The 26411-nt window shown below is 38.9% G+C and overlaps 1 long non-coding RNA gene across 1 annotated transcript; it reads right to left on the reverse strand.

Annotated features, from left to right (window-relative positions):
• On the reverse strand, positions 21604 to 23697 carry LOC102160366. Its single transcript, XR_304991.2, has 3 exons — positions 23621 to 23697; positions 23005 to 23109; positions 21604 to 22423 (listed from the first exon to the last, which is right to left on the reverse strand). It is a non-coding gene; the product is annotated as an uncharacterized LOC102160366 (long non-coding RNA).

Raw genomic sequence — 26411 nt, forward strand, 5'->3', positions numbered from 1 at the left:
TTAAGGATCCAGTGTTGTCATGACTGTGGCTCAGGTCGATGCTACAGCATGGGTTCAATCCCTGGCCCAGAAAATTTCTCATGTCTTGGACATGGCAGAAAAAAAAAAAATGACTTCCCAAAGATTTTCTAAATTACATAATCACTTGCTTTTTAATCTTCATGGGGAAAATCCAAAGCTCAAATAAACAGATTTTCCTAAATTTTAAAGCATGTTGGAACAAAGGTTATTTTGTTCCCTGGGTGCCTTTATAACAGTCATTTGGAAAATTCATACTTGACTTATAAGCAATTTTTAGAATTCCTTTACTAATTAAAAAAAAAAAGGTAACTTGTAAATAAGTATGAGTGATGACTAGGGCAGTCCAATTTTCTTCAGTTGCTTAAGTATGATGAGCAGTTTTCACTATTTGACCAACCAGAGGGCTTCATATTTGTCAGTAATAATAAACATTTTCTATGACACATCTCCAATTTTTGTGTGGTTTTCCTGTGTGGGAAGTACTAAATTGTTTTCAATTTACTAGACAGAATTAGGCAAGTATAAGAGTTTTTTTTGTTTTTATTTTTTTGGCCTCACCTGTGGCATGAGGAAGTTCCCAGGACAGGGAGTGAAACCACACCAGAGCTATAACCCAAACCACTGCAGTGACAATGCCGGATCTTTAACTGCTAGGCCATCAGGGAATTCCTGGTGATTTTATAAATGATCACAAATTCTTTCCCTCCCTGCACTCATGAGTTTGTAATGTAACAGCTTTGTAGTGTGATGCCCTTGCCAAAGGATGCTGCAGAATCTTCTAGGTAGAGAAATCTATTTCTCCACTCTGAATCCTGGTGGGACATGTGACTAGCTTTGATAATAGGACATTAGTGAAGGTGACACAAAGACAGACTTTAAAAAGTGCTAACAGGAGTTCCCGTTGTGGCACAGTGGAAACAAATCCGACTAGTATCCATGAGGATGAGGATTCGATTCCTGGCCTCACTCAGTGGGTTAAGGATCCAGCATTGCCTTGAGCTATGGTGGAGGTCACAGACACAGCTTGGATCCTACCACTGCTGTGGCTGTGACATGGGCCAGTAGCTACAGCTCCAATTCGACCCCTATCTTGGGAACTTTCATATGCCATGAGTGCAGCCCTAAAAAGAAAAAAAAGTGTGGACATATTCAAGCTTCTGCTACCTTTTTGCTCGTAAAAGCCCTCTGCCACTGTGTGAACAAGCTCAGGCAAGCCTACAGAGGGATGATGGACCCATGGAGGAAATTAAGCTCCCAGACATGGGATGGAGTCCAGCCAAGAAGGACTGATTCTGGTCCTGATCACATGGAATGTCCAACAAGCCCAAACAGATTGCCATCACACAGAATCATGAACTAAATCAATGTTTTCTTAAGGTCACTAGTTTGGGGGTGGTTTATTGCATAGCAAAAGTTAAGTGACACAGCAAGCAAATGGTCATCCCAGTTAGTTAGAATGTAGTACTTATAAAGCTAGGGCCAGTGTCCAGAATGTCTAAAGAGCCAAATTCTTCCATAACCATGGTCTTTGGCCATAAAGCAAAAAGGTTGGGCCTCAGTTGGAGGTTCTGTTGAGTACCACCTCTGTGAAATACAGTATGGTCTTTGAAGTCACACAGACCGAGTCAAATCCTGGCTCTACAGTACTAATCTGAGCTAATCGATTCATTTCGCCCTTGAAGATCAGACTCTTCACCTATCAAATGGGGCTACGTGGGTAGTAAAAACTACCTCATGTTAAATGGATTAAATGAAATTATATCATCTGCTTGCATGGTGCCTGATAAATAGCAATTAATTAAATTGTAGGTACACATCATACAAATACAACAAAATTGAAGAGCCACCGAGAGAGAGTGCAAATATCATAAGGCCCCTTTGCAGGCAACACAACAGCAAGGTGTGTGCTGAACTCCCTGCAAACTGCTCACATCCTTGGTTCTCATGAGAATATCATACTTTCTTTGGTGGCCATGTTCAAGTCATCTTCCCTCCACTCAACTGTGAAGTCTTTAACTCTCTGCCCCAATCTACTCCCTTACCCTGCTTTCTCCACAGATGCCCAGTGACTTTATACTCTCCAGAGTCCCCCATTCAGGCACCTGGCAAATATAACTTCACCTCAGCAGGTCACCACCCCACCCCCTCATCACTAATTCCTAGGTTCCATCACTGGAATGAAAAAATGAAGAAAATGAATCTATTATAATACTAAAAATAAAACACGTAATTATTATAGAATTATTCCAACCCGTTCTCAAGGAACATGTTTGTATCTTTTACATGTTTTTAGGAATCCAGTCTTGAGGCTGAGAAGCTGGTGCTCGCAGGAGGGATTGTGAAGAAAAGGCTCGGGCCCTTCGTCTTTGGATATCTCAAATTTTGTTTTAGGATCCCTTTACCACAGCCTCTGTCCTTCTGAATTCTGAGCCTTAAGTCAGCAAGGAAATCCATGTGAAGAAGAATGGCACTGTGGAACACCCTACAAGAAATCCTGCCAGACACAATGCATTTCAATGCGATTTCCACTTGACTATAACAAACACATTTTTCAAAGAAATTCTCCAGTGAATTTGGAGATTACTTTTAGTGATTGCTTGCCTTAAAAGCCCCAGGCCAAACCATTTTCACGTGGTTGTCCCTGATTTCTTAAAGAGAACTGAAAAATATCCATGTATGTAAATAAAAACAAAGAAAATACACACTATGTATGGTAGTAAGTCCTTAACTGGTAAAGTTACAATTCTCGACATCCCTCTTCCTCTCTAAAAGTGCTTCTACTGTATTTGACATAGATGTGTATTACAGCAAGTGATGAGGTTGATCAAGAGGAAATTCAAGAGAAAAACTGCATGGACGAAACCAAAGCAGAGAATGATATCCAATCTCCCCCCACCATCCCAAGGGTATTTCACACTGGAGTCCAAATGAAATATCTAATTGGAAACAGCAGTGAGCAAAGGAGAAACTAGACTCAGATGGTTTTTAATTCAGTTGGCACGGTACCTGTGTTCCCAAGCCTGCCCTTTCATTCTCCTTCAGTATGGAAAACCAAAGCCAGCCCCACACCCAGCCAGGCTGCTCAGCCCTACGGTGTAATATGAGACCAAAAGAGGCATCCTCCCTGAGGCTCAAGGACCTGCCAGCTGGCCACATGAGTGCACTTACCTAGAGCTCCAGCCAAAACCCACAGTTCCAACATGGAGCCCCAAGAGAGGTGCAGTGAGGATAAAAATTGACAGGGAAAAGTACACACATTATTAGAGCATTATGAGGCATTAACCAGGTTCCTGAGGATTTTTATTCATGTTAATTTAGAGGACAGACGTTAGAACCCTGTGGGAGTGAGATGGATTTTCAAATTTGGGGCAAACAACCCAAAGCAGAAAGTAAATTCCAGGGAAACAATAAGAGCACTACTGTTGTCCAAGGTTCTGAACAGCTGAGGAGATAGCATTGGATTCCAGACCTGGGACAGGGTTGTTACATGGGCCTGTGTCTTGGCCCCTTCAGGCTGCCATAAAAAAATGCACAGGCTGTGAGCCTTAAGCAAAATAATTATATTTTTCACAGTTCCAGAGACTGGGATGTGCTTTGCTCTGAATGCCAGGCAATTCGGATTCGGGTCCTGGTGAAAGCTCTCTTGTTCTGGCTTGCCGACAGCTACCCTTTTGCTTTGCCCTTACATGGCAGAGAGAGCAAGAAAGTGCATTTACGTGGGGGGAGGAGGGGGAGGGGATAAGAGAAAGAGGGAGGGGAGGGGAAAGGAGAGAGAAAGAGAGAGAGATAAGGAAAAGGAGAGAGAGATGGAGAAAGAGAGAGAGAGAGTGCACTGACCTGGGAGAAGGGGAAGGAGGAGTGGGGGTGGGGGGAGAAAGAGAGAAAGTAAGCTTCCTGGTCTCTTTTCCTAAAGGCAATAATCCCATCATGACGACCCCACCCTCATGACCTCCTAAACTTAATTATTTTCCAAAGACTCCACCTCCACTGATAGGAGCTAGGACTTCAACATATGAATTCCGGGGGGACATAATTCAGTCTAAAGAAGACTTGTGCCAGAAAACAAGGAAGGGCTCAATGAAGAACAGGGATATGTCAAAAGAATACAAAAGATAACCTGACTGGGTGACCACTAGCCAATCAGGGACAAGTTGAGTATAAAAATAAATAATGATAATAAGGGATTATAACCCAGTGAATAAAATGTTTCCACAAGTCTGCATATATTCAAATAAATAAGTTGGAAGTTTGACAAACAACGGGATAGTTACAGTTTCAAAGTATTTCCACATGAAATATTTTATGGTGGCTAACTATGGAGGCATCACCTTTATCAAAGCAAACATCATCAGTTATGGAACAAATGGAAACCAGGCACTACCTGAAAAGATACCACGTAAGTGAATACAGTATAATTTCAGTGATGTTCCTGCCCAAAACGAATGATTCTAATCTAATCATAAAGACACATCACACAAAACCCGACTGAGAGACATTCTAAAAAATAAACCACTCTATTATCTTCAAAGGTGCCAAGTTATAAAATCAAGGAAATAAGGAATTGCCTTAGACTGAAGGACACTAAAGAGGCATGACAACTACAATAGGTGACTCTGACCTGGAGTCTTTTGCTACAAAAGACAGTATTGGGCAATCAGCAAAATTTGCATGGCAAATTTTCTCTGTAAATGAGAGTTGTAATGTATTGATGTTAATTCCCTGACCTTGCAATGTGGTATGTAAGAGAAAGTCCTTGTCTTAGGAAATACCTATGAAAGTATTTGAGATTAAATACCTTACTCTCATATGGTACCAGCAATATCTGCAGATATTGTCAAATGTCCCTGAGGATTGGGGTCCCAAGAGGAAAATTGTCTCCATTGAGAACTGTTGGAATAAACCAACTGGGACAGAACTAACTTGGGCTCCACTTAAATGTCTTAAATCTCTGCTATAAAACTATCAGGAAACTACCAACTTTACAGGAGGGCATATAATAATATAAAGACAAATGGAGCAGAAAATCCTCTAATTAATTACCCAACATGTTAATTTCTTCTCCTTGATACACATAATAACAACTTTGGGGAATCTACTGGTCAATATCTTCATTCTACATATGAAGAAGGATCAGTCTCTTTTCTTACTTTTTGACAGCACCCATCAGGCCAAAATGGGCTCACAGCAGAGCATCTGGCTCAGTTAGATTTCCTCCGGGGCTTTAGAGAAGCCTCCTTCTGGTGTAAAGGATAAGTATACTAGTTTTAGCTTTACTTTTGACATTTTTCAATGTAATGTTTTGCCATTGCTCCATTAGAGATCACATTCCTTTGTTTTTTGAATGCTTATATATCCATTCTCATTTCATCAACTGGAAATGTTAAAAATCAGATAACTTACTGAAATGCTGACTAATAGCTGTCTTAAGCTAGCCCTGTGATTGTGTGAGTGTGTGAGCCATAATGGATAACAGAATTTTTAAAAGTCGAATATTTCTTCTGATGAAAAGCAACAGAAATTATAGTCTTTCAGAAGCTAAAAACATATGTACCCAAGGATGAAGCTACATAGGAAATGCTGACCAAACACAGTGATTCAAAGCGACACCACAGTCCTGTATCTTCCAAGAAGTATTGGATGGGTTCTTCTAAATCAGTATAGTTGACATTTTTTAATTTTTATTTATTTGTTTGTTTATTTATTTATTGCTTTTTAGGGCTGAACCCGAGGCATATGGAAGTTCCCAGGCTAGGGGTCAAATTGGAGCTTTAGCCCCTGGCCTACACCATAGCCACAGCAATGTGGGATCCAAGCCATGACTGCGACCTACACAATAGCTCATGGCAACGCTGGATCCTTAAGCCACTGAGTGAGGGCAGGGATTGAACCCACATCCTCCATGGATACTAGTCAGATTCATTTCTGCTGAGCCACGATGGGAACTCCCAGGACACCTGACTTTTGAAGAATGTTTGGGGTTAGGGGTGCCAGATCCCCGCAGGCAAAAGTCTGCATGTGTAACTCTATAGTCAGACCCTATATCCAAGGTTCTGCATCTGTGGTTTCAACCAACCTAGCATTGTATAGTATTGTGGTGTGTGCTAAGTGAAAAAAAGAAAGAAAAAAAAAAAACCTGCATCTAAGTCAATCCATGCAGTTCAAATTATACTATTCAAGGGTCATCTGAATCTGTACTGTCATCTAAATCAGAGCCTGACTCTATATCAACCAAGAGGTATGACAAGAACAATCAGGAGGCCGATTATCTGATCACACTGTTTTCTCCTCAATAGGGAAAAAGCCATTCCAGCCAGAGTCATCTGCTACAATGAATAACAAGGGTTTGGCTCTTCATTTCCTCATCTAACATTTATGTATTCAACAACAGACCTATTTGCCCAACATTGTGCTGGGTGCTGTGAAGATGTCTGAGCTGGAGTTTTCACATCTTAGTGGGTAAACCACATCTGAAAGGCTAAGCAAGACCACAAAAAACTCCAGTGCTGACAGCAAGTATCCAAGAATATAAAGCAAAATAAATACGTAAATAAAAATCTAGACATCATTTGAGTAAGAGAAAGAGATTAAAAAAGAATAAAGTCCTGGGATAAAAGCTTAAGTGTCATAGGAATAGACTCTGCTATGGCTGAATGTTTATGTCACCCCCAAATTCATATGTTGAAGCCCTAACCTCCAGTGTGATTGTACTTGGAGACCTTTGGGAGATAATTGGGTTTATATTGGATCATGAGGGTGGGAATGTCATGATGGAATTAGTGACCTTATAGGAAGAGGAAGATCTCTATACCTCTACCTCTATCTCCGTATCTGTCTCCGTTTTTATCTCTGTTTCACCATGTAGAGGCACCCAGAAAAGGCCATATGAGCACACAACAAGAAGGCAGCTGTCTACATGCCAGGAAGTAAGTCTTCACCAAGAACCAAATGTGCTGGTGTTTTGACCTTGAACATCCCAGTCTCCAAAGCTATGAGAAATGAATGTTGTCTAAGCTACCCAGTCTACGGGATCCCATTATAGCCACCTGAGCTAAGACACTTTCCTTCCACAGTGCCAAAATTTCCTGTATCTTCTGTCCTTGTCACTGTGACTCTTTAGTATTACATATGTCTCCCGCACTCTTGTAAAATGAGAAAGTCCATATGGCTACCTTTATTCTTATAATAACATTACTGGCTTTTAAATCAAGTGACCTTTCCTTGGATCACAATGTGGAATACACATGGTACAAGCAGCTTATAATCCCCTGTTAACAAAGCTAATGAACTTAAGGTTGGTCTCTTAATTTTATTTGCCTTTTCATTTTCTCAACATCAAGGAGAAGAAAATTAGATCAAAATTAATGTGTAGACTCAAGAGACATTGGACTTCATGCCTACTCTCTTTATTACTCCAAATGTAATTAAGTATGTTGACTTCAATAAATGTACCTTCTGCTATGCATGCATCGATTTCAACAGTAATGAGTTTGCATTTATTATAATTTATTTTAGCCAGATAATTAATACCACTCTTGTTTATTTCTTCAATCATGAAGAAGAATGAGTGTTTGCTTATTTGTTTGCACATACTGATGAGTCAATGGTCTTTTATATGCTGCTAAACCACAGTATAAAATAAGGTGCAGGCTAAATGTGAGCTTCAAATCTCTCACCATTGATCTACTGCTCAGGTCCCAGAGCACAGGAGCTATTCTTTATGAAGACCCAGGTACAGCCATTTTTATTCTATCCAATGTAACAGAATTCTTAAACTACTAAGTCACCAGGAAGGCATCTTAAGAATAATCAATTACGTTTTTAAGTGTCTAAGATTCACCTTGAATTATGACATATGATTTTCAGCTTCATAATTTTTTTTGGCTACTTGGAAATTTTGTTTCTACCAAACTTATAATTTATTACATAACTCTCATATCTTCCTTTCTGTGCATATTTGCACTATCTGGTTGTTTCTGATGTCTTTGCCCCTTTTACCTTCCCCTCCTTCATAGATTGTCTCTCTTACTGAATCATGTCCTTGCTAGATCTTCATAAGATATAAAGAAAGAAAACCCAAGGAACAAATTTTACTGTTCAATTATTTACCAAAACCTTTTTCCCTTTCTTTCTTGATGTGTTAGTCAAAGAAAATTTATACATTAGTATATCTACTCCAGAGAAAATTTATACTTCAGTATATATATTAATATATACATATATATGATAGATCTATAATATTACCCTACAATGCATGTATTTGTCCAACATCGTGCTAGGTGTTACAGAGATTTATTATAAAGAATTGGCTCACACAATTTATGGAGGCTGAGAGGGCCCAAGATCTGAAATCAGGAGACCCAAGAGAGCCACTGTGTATTTCCGGTCCAAATCTGAAGGCCTGAGAACCATGAAAGCTGATGGTGTAAGGCTAGTCAGAAAGCGGGCAGTCTCAGGACCCCCAAAAAATCAAAGCTAGAAAAGACCAATGTTCCAGTTCAAGCCACCATACAGAAGGAATTACCTCTTAACTCAGCCTTTGTGTTCTATCCAGACCATTAATTGACTGTGCAGTGATGATTTTTGGATTCGACCGCAAAAGCAAAGATGAAAATAAACAAAAATAAACAAGTAGGACTACATCAAACTAACAAGTTCTGCACAGCAAAGGAAACCATCAGCAATTAAAAGGTAACCTAGAGTGTGGGAGAAAATATTTGCAAATCATTTATCTGATAAGGGAATAATATCTACCCACACTAAGAAGGGCAATCTGCTTTACTCACTATTGATTCAAATGTTAATTTCATTCAGAAACACCCTCACAGGCACACCCAGAATAAAGTTTAGCCAAATGTCTGGGCACTCAGTCAAGTAGACATAAAATTAATCATCACGTTGGTGTCTTTCTCACAAAAATTTATAGCAGCATCATATTGAAAGACTTTCACTAAACTTCTTTAGAAACTCACAAATAGTAAAAGGAGACATTAACTATCTACATTTTAGTGACTTTTGCTAACAATAGCTTGTTCTAGATCATCAACACCATCCAAAAGAAAATTCTGCAATGAGAAAAATGTTCTGTACTTACCTTGTCCAATACAATAGCCACTAGTCACATGTGGCCATCAAGCCCTTGGGATGTGACTAGTGCAACTGAGAAAGTGATTTTTAATTTTGCTTAATTTTAATTAATTCTTTTTGTATTTTTAGGGCCATGCCCATAGGAGGTGGGAGTTCCCAGGCTAGGGGTCAAATCAGAGCTGTTGTTGATGACCTATGCCAGAGTCACAGCAATGCCAGATCTGAGCCACGTCTGCAACCTACACCACAGCTCACGGCATGCCGGATCCTTTAATCAAGCAAGGCCAGGGATCAAACCTGCATCCTCATGGATACCAGCCAGGTTTGTTACCACTGAATCATGACAGAAACTCCTTAATTCTAATTAATTTAAATTTAAACAGCCGCTTGTGGCTGGAGACTACCATAGCAACAATTCTATCATCAACTGTATCATCATAACTCCAGATGATTCAATATTATTTTATAAGGGTGTTAAATTCTCAAATATAAAATACTCAGACATGTGAACACTTGCCCCTGAGCTTTCTAATTAGGAAGAAAAATATGAAGGGAAATGGGAATGATGGATATCTTGATGATTTACATCTTGAGCTTAGTTTTGGGCTTCTGAGTCCTGACTTTAGAGGGCTACTAAAATGTAAATTAAAGCTACTTCCTTTCTGGCTTTAGGTACTCTTCTCTCAAATTATTCAAATGGGCTAACTTGATTTAATCAAAGAGAAGCTAGACATTTGGTCATAAATGCAAAAATGCACTTTTCTAAGTCTCAGTTCATAAGAACAACATCAGCATCTTCATCATAGTACATTAAAAGGAACATCTACACAATAAGCCTCTTAAGGTGTGAAGGGAGTACCCAGAAAGAGAATTGATTTCTACCATTGTCCTAGGACACTTTTCATGGAAGCTCACTATTCTCTGACAAGCTCAGGGGTCTCCCTGCCAGATTAGAGAGATGCCATCTTCTACATTCATTGAGTTCCACCAGAGATGAAGGGTGAGCTGGAACGCTCTCAGTGGGAAGCATAGCATTAACAATTTGCAAGTGGGCAAGGGAACACAAAGATTACAGAAAACAGGGTTATTACTGTGCAAGAAAGCCATGGATCAGTTATCTACGGCAGGTAAGGCCAGAGAGTGCATTTGAAGGTAAGCGGATTCCTAGTACATTTTAAAAATATTCCAAATGCCATATAGATTATTTTTCATTCTAATGGCAGTACATAAATGCTAAATTAAGCCAACATTGCTTACTGTCAAATATACTAGTCATCTCTTGATCAGAGTTTTCACCTCTAGAATAAAACATTTTTACACATAATGTCTAATTCTTGAATTTCTACAAAAATACAGATAACTCTTGAAATGCTGATGAGGCCTTAACAAATTTCCAGTACAAAAGAATACTGATTGCAATTTACAGTGGCCAAAGAAGAATAGGCCTGCCGTCAATAGACCTTTAAGTCAGATATCCTTATTTTAGTAACTCAAAATTGACAATGGCTGTTGTATTTTTTTTTCCCACTGCATGAAGAATATCAATGATCCTTGTCTCTACTATAAAGTGTTGTCAACATCAGCTAGAAATTTTGACTCTCACATCCTTAAGAAATAAGCAAATTCATTTCAGGAAACACCAACTTTGTCCTGGGGCCAAAATTCTCTATTAAATAATTCAAATAATGTGTTTTTTGGTAGAATCCATTTTATCAACTTTATTCTTTCAAAATTCTAAATATTTTTTCTGAAAAATTTCAGAGTGATGTCAGTAGTCTTCTATTTAAATCATTCTCTAAAAACAGTTTTCCAATTTTTCATTCCCAAACATATTGAGAGTGTAAAAGTTCTGCTATCAGACCAAGCTAAAATCAACTGCCAGGTATAGAGATTGAAATGCCCGTTTTAGTCACATTCTGATGCTTCACAAGAACAACAGGACACTCATATAGAATAAAATGGTTATTTTCCCCCATCAAAAGCTCACCTTCTGCCTGAAAATCAGAAGTTCCACTACTACTGAAGTGTTTGTAGAGGCACCAATATGTGCTGGAATGCTATGAGTTAAGCTGAGGAGCAATGTGTGCATGTGTGCCTGTATGCAATATTGACAGGAACTATCTTCTCTGTGGACTCGACGTCTTCATTATGGTGGTAGGTTTATCTCTCTCTTGAAAACCATCCTTTCATCACTGTCTATTTTATACCCATTCCAGGGTTTCTCAGTCTATGCTGTTCACTTTATGGACTGGATAATTCTGCATACAAGGGGCTGCCCCATGCATTGCAGGATATTTAGTACCATCCCTTATTCTATCCACTATTTGATAACTAGTACCCCATATTCCCAGCTTTGACATCCAAAATGGCTCCAGACATTTTTTACTCAATGTCCCATGGGAGGAAAAATCTCTCAGGTTGAGAATCAGGTTGAGAATCACCTTAACAGACCAGCTCCAAGGATTTATGCCCTTTCCAACAAACCTGGTAAAACCATTACCAGAGAATCTAGTTTCAATCAGCTGAGATCTTTGCTGTATACTTAAATGTATATACATTACAGATGGAGGTTTAGATAACAAGAACTTGGAGCATCACTTTAGGAAAAAGGTCCGTGATAGTTAGGAAAGGCTTTAACTTTCCCATTCTTCAACCCACAAAAATTTTTCTGATAGGCCTTAGCTTCATTCCCAATGCTAAAACTTCTCTAATGGGTCCTGCTATTTCCTTTTGAAAGGAGTTTTGTGCAATCACTTTCTTTTTAATGACTTGCATAAAATATCCTGTCAACGTGGGCTGAAAAAATTCTTTTCTTATTCACACGAGAACAAAAATCTTCATTAAAGTATTTGGGCTTTCCTTTCACTGGCTGCAAGGAATTTAGATGATAATGTCCATTCTTCACAAGCTTGCATTATTTTTATGAGCCAACCTTCTCAAAGAATTTGTGGTCAGAGAGTACATTTTAAATGATCTAGATGGAATTTTGAATGAAACTAATAATTCATTTTCAATATTCAAATATCTTGGTTTTATTAATTTTCTCTATTGTTTTTTGAATCTCTATTTTATTGATTTCTTCTTTGATCTTTATAATTTCCTTCCTTCTGCTGACTTTAGGTCTTTTTTGTTCTTCTTTTTCTAATTTGTTTAGGTGGAGGGTTAAGTTGTCAATTTGAGATCTTTCTTCTTTTTTGAGAAAGGCCTGCATCGCTATGAATTTCCCTCTGAGCATTGCTTTTGCAGTGTTCCATAGATTTTGAGAGGTTGTATCTTCATTATCATTTGTCTCCAGGTATTTTTTAATTTCCTTCTTGATTTCCTCATTGACCCATTGGTTTTTCAGTAGCATGTTGTTTAGTCTCCATGTAGTAGGTTTGTCTCATTTCTATTCCTGTGGTTGATTTCTTTGAAAAGGTAAACAAAATTGACAAACCCCTGGCTAGACTCACTAAAAAGAGGAGAGAAAGAACCCAAATAACCAAAATTAGAAATGAAAAAGGAGAAATCACAACAGATACAGCAGAAATACAAAAAACCATAAGAGAATACTATGAACAACTGTATGGCAACAAGTTTGACAATCTGGAAGAAATAGACAATTTTCTAGAATCTTACAGCCTGCCAAAACTGAATCAAGTAGAAACAGACCAACTGAACAGTCCGATCACTAGAAATGAAATTGAAGAGGTCATAAAATCACTCCCTACAAATAAAAGTCCAGGACCAGATGGCTTCACAGGTGAATTCTATCAAACATATAAAGAGGAATTGGTGCCCATCCTCCTTAAACTCTTTCAAAAGGTTGAAGAAGAAGGAATACTCCTAAAGACATTCTATGATGCCACCCACTATCACCCTAATTCCAAAACCAGACAAAGATAACACCAAAAAAGAAAACTATTGGCCAATATCTTTGATGAATATAGACAGAAAAATTCTCAACAAAATTTTAGCCAACCAAATCCAACAACATATAAAAAAGATCATACACCATAACCAGGTAGGGTATATCCCACGTTCACAAGGATGGTTCAACATAAGCAAATCAATTAACGTCATACACCACATTAACAAAAGAAAAGTCGAAAACCATATGATCATCTCAATAGATGCAGAAAAAGCATTTGACAATGTCCAACATCCATTCATGATCAAGACCCTCACCAAAGTGGGTATACAGGGAACATTCCAGAACACAATCAAAGCCATTTATGACAAACCCACAGCAAATATAATACTCAACAGAGAAAAACTGAGAGCCTTCTCACTCAAATCTGGAACAAGACAGGGATGCTCACTCTCACCACTGCTATTCAACATAGTTTTGGAAGCCCTAGCCACAGCAATTAGACAAACAAAAGAAATAAAAAGCATCCAAATAGGAAGAGAAGAGATCAAACTGTCACTGTATGCAGATGACATGGTACTATACCTAGAAAACCCTAAGGACTCAACCCCAAACCTACTTTAACTGATTAATAAATTCAGCAAAGTAGCAGGATATAAGATGAACATTCAGAAATCAGTTCATTTCTAGATATCAACAATGAAATATTAGAAAAGGAATACAAAAATACAATACCTTTTAAAATTGCACCTCACAAAATCAAATACCTGGGAATACACCTGACCAAGGAGGTAAAGGACCTATATGCCGAGAACTATAAAACTTTAATCAAAGAAATCAAAGAAGATGTAAAGAAACGGAAAGATATTCCATGTTCCTGGATTGGGAAAATCAATATTGTAAAAATGGCCATACTACCCAAAGCAATCTACAGATTCAATGCAATCCCTATCAAATTACCCATGATATTTTTCACAGAACTAGAACAAACAATCCAAACATTTATATGGAACCACAAAAGACCCAGAATTGCCAAAGCAATCCTGAGAAACAAAAACCAAGCAGGAGGCATAACTCTCCTAGACTTCAAGAAATACTACAAAGACACAGTCATCAAAACAGTGTGGTACTAGTATCAAAACAGACAGACAGACCAATGGAACAGAATAGAGAACCCAGAAATAAACCCTGACACCTATGGTCAATTAATCTTTGACAACGGAGGCAAGAACATAAAATGGGAAAAGGAAAGTCTATTCAGCAAGCATTGCTGGGAAACCTGGACAGCTGCATGCACATCAATAAAACTAGAACACACCCTCACACCATGCACAAAAATAAACTCCAAATGGCTGAAAGACTTAAATATACGACAGGACACCATCAAACTCCTAGAAGAAAACATAGGCAAAACACTCTCTGACATCAACATCATGAATATTTTCTCAGGTCAGTCTCCCAAAGCAATAGAAATTAGAGCAAAAATAAACCCATGGGACCTCATCAAACTGAAAAGCTTTTGCACAGCAAAGGAAACCAAAAAGAAAACAAAAAGACAACTTACAGAATGGGAGAAAATAGTTTCAAATGATGCAACCGACAAGTGCTTAATCTCTTGAATATATAAACAACTTATACAACCCAACAGCAAAAAAGCCAATCACCCAATGGAAAAATGGGCAAAAGACCTGAATAGACTACTCTCCAAAGAAGATATACAGATGGCCAACAAACACATGAAAAAATGCTCAACATCGCTGATTACAAGAGAAATGCAAATCAAAACTACCATGAGATACCACCTCACACCAGTCAGAATGGCCATCATTAATAAATCCGCAAATAACAAGTGCTGGAGGGGCTGTGGAGAAAAGGGAACCCTCCTGCACTGCTGGTGGGAATGTCAACTGGTACAGCCACTTATGGAGAACAGTTTGGAGATACCTTAGAAATCTATGCATAGAACTTCCATATGACCCTACAATCCCACTCTTGGGCATCTATCCAGACAAAACTCTACTTAAAAGAGACACATGCGCCCGCACGTTCATTGCAGCACTATTCACAATAGCCAACACATGGAAACAACCTAAATGTCCATCAACAGATGATTGGATTCGGAAGAAGTGGTATATATACACAATGGAATACTACTCAGCCATAAAAAAGAATGACATAATACCATTTATAGCAACATGGGTGGAACTAGAGACTCTCATACTGAGAGAAATAAGTCAGAAAGACAAAGACAAATACCATATGATTTCACTTATAACTGGAATCTAATATACAGCACAAATGAACATTTCCACAGAAAAGAAAATCATGGATCTGGAGAATAGACTTGCGGCTGCCCGGGGGGAGAGGGAGGAAGTGGGAGGGATTGGGAGCTTGGGCTTATCGGATACAACTTGGAATGGATTTACAAGGAGATCCTGCTGAGTAGCTTTGAGAACTATGTCTAGATACTTATATTGTAACAGAACGAAGGGTGGAAAAAAAAATGTATACATGTAAGTTTATCTTGGCCCCCAAGCTGTACAGCAGAAAAATAAATAAATAAATTTTTAAAAAATTAAAAAAAAAAAATTCAAAGATCTTGAATGTTTTGATTATAACATCTAGAGGTTGTAGCAGAATATGAACATCACAGACCATAAACATCTCTGCCTCTTCTTCCTCCTTCCCCTAATGGCCACCTGCTCAGATGGTAGCACACTGATATCTTTCCACAGCTCCTTTCATACAGACCTATAATTAATTACATTTCATGCTAGGAGTTTTCAATAAGAAGCGGCTGCCACTCTCTGCTAGAAGTTATGACATTTAGAAGTTCACTCATGTTGGGAAAATGCAAAACACCTAAACAAAAGCTGTATGCCTGTAAAGCACTAAAATTTAAACATCATTTCTTGTTGCTTTCTTTTGCTGCATAAAATGATACATTCAAATAGGCATTTTTCTGATGGTGTTTGTGGTTTTCAGAGATTCCTTTGAACTTCCTTTGATCTAACTCGATCTCATTAACAGGCTCTATTTGACAGTCCGTAGCCATAAAGCAATTGGTAGTTAGAAAAATAATTCCACTAAAAACACACACAAAAAACTGTAATCTTCAGTTGCAATTTGTAAAGGAACAAATAAATATTTAGTTTTAATACTTTCAAATCAACTGTTGGCCTTCTCTTATAAGCTGATTTCTTTCTCCCTTTTCAATTCAGATCATATATTGTCTAAATTTTATTCTCTTGTTAAAATGTCTATTTAGTAACTTATTTTGAATCATTTTATAGTATCTTTGAAAATGTTTTATTTCATTCCTATTCATTATAAAGTGTGAAGGGACAATCAGCTTTCTATGACCTTTTTTAAGTTAGTTGACTTTGGGAAAGGAACAGAACTTTTATAATACAATCTGAGTCTTCTATTCTGATTTTCAGACAGCTTTTAAAAAGCACGTATAGATTCAATGTTTGTACTGCTAAAGCTCATGTTTTCTAATGCTACTTACTCTTCTTTCAACTCTCTGTGTTCTCGCCACTGACCATTTTATAAGACTAAAGTAAATATAAAGTAAATATAAATTCATATGGCCAAATACACAAAAAATTCTCCCTATATCAAACTGTGTTTGGGAAATGACTCATATTCTATTAGAAAGTTAAATCCAAATTCTTTACATTAATTCTAGACATTCTTGCTTTTATTTAAACTTGACATTATTTTCTCTCTAATTTTGAACTAATGGTGAATGTTAATTTGCAGTAACTCTGAAAAGTTCACATGAATCAAAGTAATACAGAGAGATGTGTTGTTAAAAAGGAAATTTGGGGAGTTCCCGTCATGGCTCAGTGGTTAATGAATTCGACTAGGAACCATGAGGTTGCAGGTTTGACCCCTGGCCTTGCTTAGTGGGTTAAAGATCCGGCATTGCCATGAGCTGTGCAGACAAGGCTCAGATCCCGCATTACTGTGGCTCTGGCATAGGCTGGTGGCTACAGCTCCGATTCGACCCCTAGCCTGGGAACCTCCGTATGCCGCCGGAGTGGCCCTAGAAAAGACAAAAAGACAAAAAAAAAAAAAAAAAAGAAAAGGAAATTCAATGTTAGATCTGGGAGAAAAGATTGCCAAATGCTGTATGAGCTAAACCTTAGAACACGAGCAACTGGAAGGTGGGGAGCTACGTGCCCAACAGATTTTGATAACAGTATAATGGACTTTAGCAGGAAAGCTAAGGCCAGTCGTAAAGGGCTGGCAGGTATCGGAGGACAAAACGTGGTAAGCAATCAATCACAATATGCCTGAAGTATGAGATGAGGGTTAAAATAGAGGATCAGGGTATAAGTACACAGAAAAGAGTCTGGAAGACCGACTATCAGAAAGGAACATGACAATCCAGGTATCATACCCTGGGAAGATCACCCACGTTTAATTCAACAGACCTGGATTCAAACAGGCACCTCCATTTATAAGCCATAATACCTCTGGCTGGAACTCAGTCTCCTCACCAGCTTTCTAAAGAAATCAAAGTCACAGGACAAAGCAAGTGGGAGATCAAGGTAACTAGGGTTGCACCTCAATCCCAGTCATTTACATGGTTCCTGTAAAGGAGAAGCCAGTACCAGCATCATTCGCAAAGCCTTGCAGCCTTGAGGAAGAAAGTGAGGATATACTGGGCACAAAAGGGAAGGAGTGCCTGGGTGATAAAATGCAAATCCCCCGAAAGGGATGTACTCTGCTACTGAAACCATCTGAGACTCTTTTTGCTACCATCTTAGACTTTTACTAAGCCATGAACTCTTTAAGGCTTAAGCCATATTCCAGCAGAGCAATGAAGTTTTTAGACGTCCTCGTGTTCCTCTTATCTCATCCCAGAAGAAATTCAGAAACAAGATGGAAATGGAGAAAGTAAAGTAAGTGTTTAAGTAAGAAATATGCCTCCAGAGAGGAGGTGGGCAGACAGGTGAGCATCTGCCCTGTGTTTCTTGAGCCTGTTCTGAGGGGCATACAAATGAAGGGGCGGAATATTCATTGGGTAAAGAGGGGCTTGAGAGTCCAGTTGTAATCCCTGATATTCATTCCGCTTCACCTTCCCAAAGGGAGGAGGGATTTTTGTCCTTATTTAGCCCTGCTAGGAAGTGCCAGGGCCATGGTGCATGGTGGGAAATTTTATCTGCAAGGCTAATTTTATGGTAATGAGGTTATAATGAGAAACAGGTTACATTCAGATGCTAGAGATTCATGCCTTTTCCCACCTTTCTTTGTCTGTCTCCAGAACACATATCACCCCAAAATGTGTAGTTTCCTATCAGTCTAGAGGTTCCTGCTTTTCTTTACCCATGGACACTCGCTGTTTACAAGATGCATGGTTTCCTGCCACCTGGTCCGTGGCCCCCTTTCTCTGCTCAGACCTAGCTATCTGCCTGCTAAAACACTTGCAGTATGAAGCCAGCTTCCATTGGCCCAAGGCTTCTGCAAAGAATCACTTCCCTGGGGTTGTCTGTTAAACTCACTCCAAGCCCTCTGCTCAGAGCACACTAACCACAGCACACCAAAAGAAATCTTTATTTTTTAAAACCCAACCACCATAGAGTATAATATAGTACTATATAAATTTAAAGTACCATAGGCCAAGTTCACAGTATCCCAGTAGAGAGCTCTTTTCTCAAGTATCCACACACTGACCTTGCAAATGTATTTTATTATCTGCACTAAGGAGAACGTAGTGAAGCATATAAATTACATCATTTGTCCAAGAAGACATTAATCACAAACAGCAGAGACAACCTCCCAACCCTGGTCTGTCTGATTAGTTCCTTCCAAAAAAAAGAAAGAAAAGAAGGAGAGAGGGAGGAGGAGCAGAGGGAGAGAGAGTGGGAAGGAGATGGAGTTTCTGTTGTGCATGTTCAATTTTCATAGGTGCCACTACCTATTCCCCAGATGAGAGCTATTATTATCTATGCCTTCCACTAGAATAAACCCTTTATGTGGAGGCTGGGTCTATAATCTTACATTTCCTAATAAGTTCTTGAGAGAAACCTGCTCTCCTTAGTTCCAAGCTGTCTTTCAATATCCCTAGCTCTCCAAATACTGTGGGGGTTTTTTGGCGCAACAAAACAGTTTGAGAGTCTCCTGATCCCAGCCAGTGATCATCCTGGCAGTGGAGTCCCTGCCCTCAGCACCAAGCTGCCAAAATAATTGACTTTGTGTCTCAAATCATCCTACGTGGCTATAACAAGCCCTGGGCATCCCAAAATAGGAGAGGGAAAAAGATTAGATGCATGGATTTGTATAGGTCTTCACATTTAGAAACGGACATTCTACCAGTCATGAAACTTAAACCAAAGCAAATTATATTAGTGACTTATTTTTCACTGGAATGAGAAAATCTCATCCTCAAAGAAGAGGCTAGCATGGCCCATTAGATATCATACCTTACTATACAGAGGTTCCAAGATATCCCAAATATTCCGTCATATATTTGCAATAATCCCAAGGAAGCTTGAAAGAAAACTATAGCTGATACCCAATAACGTGGATTGCACATCACACAAACTCTTCCCCTCTCTCATCCCATGAGAATAGAAGCGATATTTCAGGCTCATTGCTAAACACATGTTTCCATCCAAGGGCCATAGCTGCCAAACCTTCCTGAAATTTATGGTAACATAGTCTAAATATTTGAAAAGTAAGAAATAAGAAATCAAAGGCAGATTTCTTTGTAACCACAACATTTTCAAGGTGGCATGTGTTCTCAGGCAGCAGGGTTATTTTGGTGAAATTCCCAAAGTTTCTTACCACTCCCCATTCAAGGGGACTCATTGTTTTGGCCAAGAGCCAGTATAGCTGAATGCAGATAAAAGTCTTGACTTTGGGATTTAAAAATAATGACTTTACAGCAAGGAAAATGCTGTGTCAAAGAGGATATTTGGTGAGGGGAGTGGTTATTAAAAGATGGTTTTTGTCTGTCTTTTAGTTTCTCAAAATTAAGCCTTAATGAAGTAAGAATATAAAGTATATTCTATAAATTAAAGACTAAAAAGAAAAGAAATAAAGCACCAGTTTATTCTTACCCCCACTCTCAAAACTAGAATAGTGTTGCCTAATCTAAGACAGGAAAGAATTTAAGAAAGGAGATACTAAAGAGAGATTAGATACTGATAAGTCCCTAAGAAAGGCCAGGTGTCCCTACCCTTCCCAGAACTCAAACCAGGTGGGTATGAGTCATGATAAATCCCAAGATGAGTCTCAGTGTCCAAGAGCAGAAAAGCTGGGGGATGAAGACCCCGTATCTTCCTTTCTCATGAAGCATATGGAGGGGACAAAACTCCAGAGGAATATTGCATGCCCACCACCACAGGGCTGGTGAGTGCTCAGGCAGAGAATTTTGAGTCCGAACACCAAGTCTCTTCCAAGAAACACAGAAGAATATTCTAGAATTTCCCAGTACACAAGATAGCTGAGTGAGCTGATGACTTAGAGTGTTTCAACAGGGGGACCCACGGAAAAGAATGATCGCCTCCATTGCTGCTCAAAGTGAGGTCCAAGGATGGGGAGGGATGCTGTGATAAAAATTAATCAATAGTCCATCTATGAAAGAAGTGGGAAATTGTATTTGAGCCAAATTTGAGGATTATAACCTGAGAAGAGCATCTCAGAAAGCTCTGACAACTGTTCCACCTGTTAGAAGTCAAAACACAGTTATAGTTTTTTGAGACAGAGGCTATACATTAAATGATGTATTACTGAGAGTTTACACAACCCAGATCTAGCCACCATTGAGATCCCTTACCAGATCAACAAGGAGTGTGATCTTTCAGGTGTTGTCTTATTGATGCTGGGAGAACATTGCTCTTTACAGCTGAGCAGATATTTCTGCCAGCGGGGAGGTTTGGTGCATGCATAACGCCAATACACAATGCACAGTAGACAGGAAGCCAAAGGGCAGAGAAAATTTTTTGTGTTTAATTTTTCTTGTCTTTCTATAAAATATGAATTTTAGTTCACAGTCCATGAACTGGTATTAAGTGTCCGTGATGAAATATGTACAAAAATTAAGAGTAAGCCCTTGAAACTTTCAGAGCAATTTGACATTATCACAACATCCAAATGCGTGATCAGTGGACTCCCCTATTGAGAAAGGTATAGACTAATTTTTGGTTTCACCTTCATGTGCTGAGATGCATGTCACATAAGTTGCATGCTAAATTGGTTAACAAAAAATTAGAGGGAAAAATCACCCTTCATTATAAACAGTTTGAGAGGCACTGAACAATTCCCAAGGAGACTAAAACAGGTGCAGGGCCATCTCAGTGGATACAAGAATGAATCAATGGCAAAAGTTGACCCAGGACATGTTACATGGGCAGGAATCCACACGCCAGCAATAACCCAGGGCCTGTTCCCCCACAAGCTATAAATACCCCCTAGTGTGCGGAGCCTGAAATGACTGAGAAAACACTGAAGTGAGTTTACAGAACTGACTAGATTCAGTTTTCTGACAGTAGGTATAGTGAGAGCTCAGATTAAATTCAATTATAGAAAATGTATGAAAAAAAAACTTTTTAAAAAATATTTTTGAAAAATTATCACACTGGATTTTATGCCTGAAGAAAGTACAACAGGTGCTTTGCTCTGACAGTCCCCAATAGCATGTTACAACATAAACTTAACAGCTCAGATATTTCTATTTTACAATAGCAAAAAACAAACAAACAAACAAAAAACCTGTTGCTGCATAAGAACCTAATTTTTGTGGTCTTGCTCATTTACGCTTAAAAGGAAACACACATTTTGCCACTAGAGCTAAACTGGGGGAAATCTGTAGAAATATTTAACAATAAACATGTGTTATTTCATTCTGTGTTGAAAATATAATTTGGTGGTTTGGATTCAAGGAGCAGAGATCCACTCAACTAACTTTATGGAAACAAGAACTTATTGAAAGGAGACCCATGGACCGGAATGGGCACGACTAGGATGCCATCAGCAAGGTGACCCTGAGGACTAGATACGCCTTCATTCTCTTCTGCCTCTAATGGCATCTCTCAAGTTGCCAAAAGCAGATGTCTTTCTCTGCTCCTCTTTGCCTATCCATCCCACCTTTATCAACATGCTTCTTCTGCTTATTCACATTTTCTGCCCGTTATAGCCACATGTCCCCATTTTTAACCTCAAATACTGCCTGCTACTAAAACTTAGTTCATATTCCTGAAGTGGAGGATTATATTGGCTCTTTTTTCCCCCTTAAAGTAGACCACTTGCCTAAGAGCACTCTAGCTAGTCTTTGACAGACTGCCCTTGGGTCAGTTAGTCTCCCTAAATATAACCAGCTTTATCCCACTAGAATGGGGGTAAGAATCATTACTCACATGGCTATCCTTCCATCGGGGTAATGGGCAGGAAAATTTCACTCAAGAATGGCCAGTGATTTGCCAGGTATTCTGAGGGTCGGCACATCCATTACACCTGAGGGCAAGAGCACCCAGATCAACTTTTCCTCTTTGCTAAGAATCTCTAGACAATGCTAGTGGGAGAGCCTCAGCAGCCCAGGAGATGGATGGTAAATGTGCACATTTTCATAGGCTACAGAATGTCCAAACTTGCTTCTCAAGTTCACATTTTCCACTCTATCTCCATTTTTAAGGGGGGGAGGGATGATTACAGCAATGCCTAATTTCCCTTTCTAATGTTGACTGCTAAATCATAAAACATTGTGATATTGACTTGACTCATTTGTCTGCATTATACACATAATTCTATTTTGAGCCCAAAGGACCTTATACAATGACATTGCAAAGGCAATACGGTAAACATAGGAGAAAACAACTCAGTATCAGCTGTAAGCCTTGATTCAAGTTTAGCTTATAGAATGACCATCATGGTTTGAGAGTGAGCCCTTTCACCCCAAAATATTTTGAAGTCCAGAGCAACAAAGAACATAATTTCTTCTTCTGTCATCTCTAAACAATTAGCCTCATTTACTCATGACCTCTTGAGTTAGTTCATCAGCCCCCATCTCTTCTGCTCTTTCATCAGGGCAAACTTACCATCTTCTCTGTAGGATCCAAGTCGACTATGCTCATAAAATGACTTCCTTCCATGTTTCTCTAATGTCTTGACTCATGTGCCATCAGCATCACCACCTCCTTTTCCTTAGGATAAAGAAAGGAGATGGAAGATATGATCAGATCCAGAAGACAGTTCCCCTGGTCCATGGCGGCTGTATATTTCCAGATACATCTCTGAACAGAGTAAGTGGGGGAGAAGAAGTTGGAAAATGGGGTTTCACTATACATTAGTGCCACTGATAGGGTCACAGATGTCTGCTATTATTGTTGTTGTTTCAGGGATTACCTTGAGTCATAGATAATAAGTCAGAAAAAGATATGTCTTTCCTTTAAAAGATCTGAGAGTTTATAAGGACATTCTTGGTGAGATCAGAGTTTTAATTAGTTTGAGGAATAAAATAGCCATGCAAGGCTTAGAAAGAGAGGTCACAGTGACAGGTGGAGTTAAAGGAGGACTGTGCTCCCTGGTGATCAGGGACTTCATTGCTAGCATTCTGGATGACTGAGACAATAAAGGGTGGAGCTGGATCAGGAAGAGCAGAGAAAAAGGGAGAGCAAGGCATGTGCTGTCCCACACCCCACATCCCACACTCACCATCAGGTGAGTCCCAGGGGCCAGACCGAAGGCAGGAGGAGTGGCCAGAGCTGATACAGCAGTGGATGTCTCCTTATCTAGAGGGAAACATCAGAGACATGAATAAAGGTAGCTATCTAACACTAATACTGACCTTTCCAAGCCCTTTGGTCAAAAGAACCACATCACTGTCAGCATCCTGAAGTTTAATAATTACTTTGACCACATCAAAGTTTGATTATTACTTCAACCACACCTTTGCTAGCATCCTGAAGTTGTACAATTACTTCAAGCACTGCTTCTAATGGAGCATTAGCTCAAACAGTCAAAAAAGTAAGCAAACAAAATTTGCAAATGATAGCAAAACTTTCACACAAGGTACAGAGCTCAATAAGATAGTGAAAACTGTAATTGTCCTACGGATTTTTTTTTTATAGTCTTAGAGCAAATGTTTCAGTGTTAGCATGCAGCTGAAACAGACCTGTAAATAATACCAAGAACTCAGACTAATAGCCTTTTTTTTTTTTTTGTGGCAAGTGCAGAATTTAATAATGACATCAGATAGAAAAAGGATATAATGAGAAGGAAATTATTTGATTTTGAGTTTCCATGTTCTCAGACAAATGGTAGTTTGAAAAAAAGAAACTATGCATGAAGCACTGACAGGAGGCCAAAGTTTAATGATCCTAAGTCAGCTCCAACTTATTATTAAAGACAGATGTGGCATTTTATTTTCTAGCAGCCTAAATTAAAACTGTTCTCACTTACAGATATATAGAACTGACTTGTGGTTGCCAAGAGGGTGGAGGGAGGCAATGGGATGGACTGGGAGTTTGGGATTAGTAGATGTAAACTATTACATTTAAAACAGATAAGCAATGAGGCCCTACTGTATAGCACAGGGAACTATATCTGGTCTCTTGGGATAGACCATGATGAAAGGTCATATAAGAAAGGGAAGGTATATATGACTGGATCACTTTGCTATACATCAGAAATTGGCATAACATTATAAACCAACTAGTCTTTAACAACAACAAAAAAATTGTTCTTGCTGTCAGCGTAAAATTCTATTTAGCTTTCACCCCCAAAGAAACACGAGTGTTAGGGTATAACTCTCAACATATTAGGGGTTAATCTTGGGCTTATTGAAATCTGTGGGATTAAGGGGTATTATCCTAATATGTGTTGCATTCCAGTGCCTCGGGATCATAAGTTTAAAGGACACAGAAATTCTGGCTACAAAGGGCATAAATCCAAATCAAACAGACTTAAGTAAAATAGGAGTTACTACTTCACAATGAGAATGTTCACGGGGAGGTATGACTGGGTCCAGGGGTTCCTGTAGTATCATCAGGAAGGTATCTCTATTCAACTTTTGGTCATCCTTCCCTTTATGTTGCATCTTTCTCAGGTAGGCTCCCCACTGTGAATATACCTGCATAGTTTGTTTCTTTCATTTTAGCAGGTAATTACTTTGGCTGAGCTTAAATTGAGATTTTGATGTTAGGGACAGCTATTCTAGTCTCTCTTCAGACTTTTTCTCTTTAGCTCAGTTGCTCTGAGTCTGTTCAACACAGCATGAACCAGAGATGAATCAGAGATGTAGAGAGACAGAATTTTGGGACCCTTCTCTGGTTCTTGCCATGCTGGGATTCCCCCACTCCTTTCAGCATCACATTTCCATGGCTTTGGTCTTCTGGCTCACTTGGCCAGAAAGCTGGAATGTTTTCCTGCTGTCACTCCTGCCTCTGCTGAAGGAATTGTGCAAACTGTCCTTAGGCAAAAAGACACAAAAATGAGGAATTTACTGTTGACAGTTCCATAGTTCTCTCTCCTGAGTGTGTACACAAGAATGCTTCTGGTCATTCTTCAAATAACAACTTTGGGAGTTCCCATCGTGGCACAGCAGAAACAAATCCAACTAGGAACTGTGAGGTTGTGGGTTCAATCCATGGCCTGGGCTCAGCGGGTCAAGGATCTGGCGTTGCCATGATCTGTGGAGTAGGTCACAGACAAGGCTCGGATCTGACGTTGCTGTGGCTATGGCATAGGCCAGCAGCTATAGCTCCAATTAGACTGGGAACCTCCACATGCTGTGGGTACTGCCCTAAAAAGAAAAAAAAAAAAAAAACCAACAGCCTTATATTAAACCCTAGTTTCATCCACTTGCTCCTTGTCTATCATTCCCAGAAGCAAAAGTCCTCCAGTCCTCCAAATTACTTGATTCTAAGAGGGGAAAAAAATCCTTCCATTGTATTGACCTTCAAAGGTCAAAAGATAGATATTTTTAAAGGTGGAATTAAATAACTTTTCCTGAAAAAGAATTAAATGTCTATATATCCTCATTCTTCTTTCTTAAAGAATGGATAATGGAAATCAGAGAGAGAAGTTTCTAGTATTTTTTAAAGAATTTATTACATGCCTACAAACAGTGAAAAACACTCTCTTATCTCATTTGTTTTTCCCATGAACACTTTCAGATGTACTATTCTCTATGTAATATTTGAGGAAATTGAGGTTAGAAGTTTAATGAAGTAGCAGGACTGAGGTTTGATTGAGCTTTGTCTTCTGAATCCAAGTCCACTTTTCCTTCTAAGAAGTCATGGTTTCCTGGGTTATTTGGTATATACCTTCAAATAATTTCCCTGGAACATAGATAAGAATGTTCAAGGGCAGTATATTAATTCCAAATTTGCAACGTAAAAAAATTTTCAATGATGCCTTCAATTATTTGAGTATTTAATAAGGACCAAATTTATTTCAGGCACTTTGTGAATAATACAAGTATGAATAATTGTTCCACGCCCTA

This window comes from Sus scrofa, chromosome 8 (genome assembly GCF_000003025.6).
Source record: "Sus scrofa isolate TJ Tabasco breed Duroc chromosome 8, Sscrofa11.1, whole genome shotgun sequence".
Taxonomy (NCBI): domain Eukaryota; kingdom Metazoa; phylum Chordata; class Mammalia; order Artiodactyla; family Suidae; genus Sus; species Sus scrofa.